The sequence below is a fragment of the Ursus arctos genome, unplaced genomic scaffold, assembly GCF_023065955.2.
Source record: "Ursus arctos isolate Adak ecotype North America unplaced genomic scaffold, UrsArc2.0 scaffold_5, whole genome shotgun sequence".
Taxonomy (NCBI): Eukaryota; Metazoa; Chordata; class Mammalia; order Carnivora; family Ursidae; genus Ursus; species Ursus arctos.
The window spans coordinates 4,284,451-4,286,745 of NW_026623067.1; the positions used below are offsets into that span (position 1 = coordinate 4,284,451).

General features: G+C 44.5%; 1 pseudogene; it reads right to left on the reverse strand.

The window, feature by feature from the left end:
• Positions 1-853: 853 nt before the first annotated feature.
• LOC113248057 (5'-AMP-activated protein kinase subunit gamma-2-like) lies at positions 854-1,868 on the reverse strand (annotated as a pseudogene).
• Positions 1,869-2,295: the final 427 nt, after the last annotated feature.

The following is a 2,295-nucleotide window of genomic DNA, read 5'->3' on the forward strand; positions in this document are numbered from 1 at the left end:
ACACAGACATCATGATTTTACATTTCATTATGAGAAAAAAATCCACATTTTCCCAGGACTTTCCTTCCTCATAATGGCTTCCTGTTTCCACTCTCACAGAGCAGATCTCCACACATGCTTTTGGAAACTTAAGCTTTTAAACACTAACAATGGCTATATTTGAAGTCCGATCCAATCCAGAGCCAAACGTAAATGAGGAAGTTGCCATCTACAAATAACAACCAACGTTTTATTAATGGGTATGGTGACATTTACCCATGGAAATGTGTAAAATATTGCATGAAAGGAAAAATAAATAAACTTCTTATAAAGCAGACATATTTACATTATATATCAGAACACCCACTAAAAATAAAACTGTCATTAAGTTTTACAAATTAATTTTTTATATTCAAATTAAAGCATTTCCACAAATCTAATAAAAAGAAAATGGTTTGAGAAAGTTTGAAAGGCTTTCATGCCACAGCCCCACGTGGCTCCACCTGCCGACAGGCCACAGTGATCAAATACCCCATGTGCTAACAGAAGGCATGAGATCTGAATAGGCCATACTCTCCCCTTATGTCCTATTACTTGTTACAGAACAGTGAATTCTTTGAGATGAAAAACGATAAAAAATTCAGGGCACAGTGCACTTTGATAACATATAGCATGTGGAATTGTTCAAAGGTCTGAAAACAGTCTTTAAATTCAAGCCTGAAACTTCAAACACATAAAATCTGTTTCCTATGCTCAGTTTCAACATCACTGGAAAAAATACCCATCACTAAACCCTGATACACATTCGTAGCCATTTCACCATCTTCTATCACAGTCAGTGTTCAGGAGGCAAATCCTGACCCAGAATCCTTGTTCACGTTTTCTCCAAGGGCGTCTCCATGCACAGTGGCCATTCTGCTTCTGTCTCCTTCTGCTTGGCACCTGCAGGCATGAGTATCAGGGCTTACCACACGTCTGACAGGGAAATGACTCCCACGATGCTATCTGCTTCACTTGTGACCAGCAGCCCAGAGGTCAGCCCACACTAATCTGTCCAGGATTTCCAGCTTACAATACTTCACAACACCCTCAAGACACTGTGAGCGGTGCTGAGGGCCTGGTCACTGTGATATCTAGGTTGCTGAACGATTTCTCAGCAGCAAGCTTAATTACATCAGACTTGGTATAAATATCTACAACTTCTCCTGACTCGTGCACCACAGGGAAGGCCAGCAACTGTCTTTCTACAAAGACATTCAAGGCTGTACTGATGGGAGTGTCCTGGTGGATGAAGGGATGTTGTGGTGGGTCCCAAATGCAAGAACATTCAGCTTCTGCTTCATGAAGGCAGGCTTTGGCAGACCAGACATAAAATGCTGGAGGAAGGTGAGGATTCCTTTGTGGCTATGTGTACAAAGTGCAGTCCACTGATAGGATCAATAACTGGCAATGAGTGGATTTTATTTGTGATCAGTGTGTATAGCATGGAAGACTTTTGCATCTGGAGCTATATTCCCTGAAGGCTTACGTGTTTCTTCGGGATGAAGCTCCCCCCGTTTCAATCTTATTTGCCTCTAATTCATAAATCTGTACCAAGGTTGACTTATACCATCTCTGTGGTATATTTAGGAACTCTGTAATTTTTAGCATTCCTACAAAACTTTGTTGTGTCCTCTCCCACAGTGGAGCTGCTGGAACAGCATTGGCTGCTAAGGCACAGACTCCTTTCTAACCTGTAATGTAGTATCAGCAACAACACGCTTCGAAGAGTTGGAAAGAGGTGGTGATCCTTGTGTGATCCCATGAAGTGCATGAAACCCACATTCTGAGTCTTGTGCTTATCTTTCACCTAGAATTTCTCCCACATGCTGGCTTCCTGGTCCAGGGGCTGCAGCCCGCTGCTACCAAGGAGGAGGAGGAGGACCAGGACTGGGCGTTTGTCTGGCCAGGTGTGCAGGAGCATCAGGGTGTTGGCTGGACCTCTCTGGAGTGCAGGTTATGGGCTAGGACCCTCTGGGGTTGTGGGCATAATGCAGGGACCAGGGGGTATAGGTGGGAACACCTGGCTAGGCAAGCAGGGGGGTGATGGTTAGGCTGAAGTGTAGCCCGTATTCATTCATCTCTGGATGTGTACCTGGGTCTTCTCTATACTTTGGATATCAGGCATCTTGCTACAATGAATGTAGGGGTGCATGTGTCTTCACACTGAGAGCACCCAGGTAGGTTTAGTGAAGCTGAGGTGGATACAAGCTGGTGTCACAGGGCTCTCTGTGCATAGGACCCCCTGGCAGGGTGGCTGGAGTGGAGATGGATCAG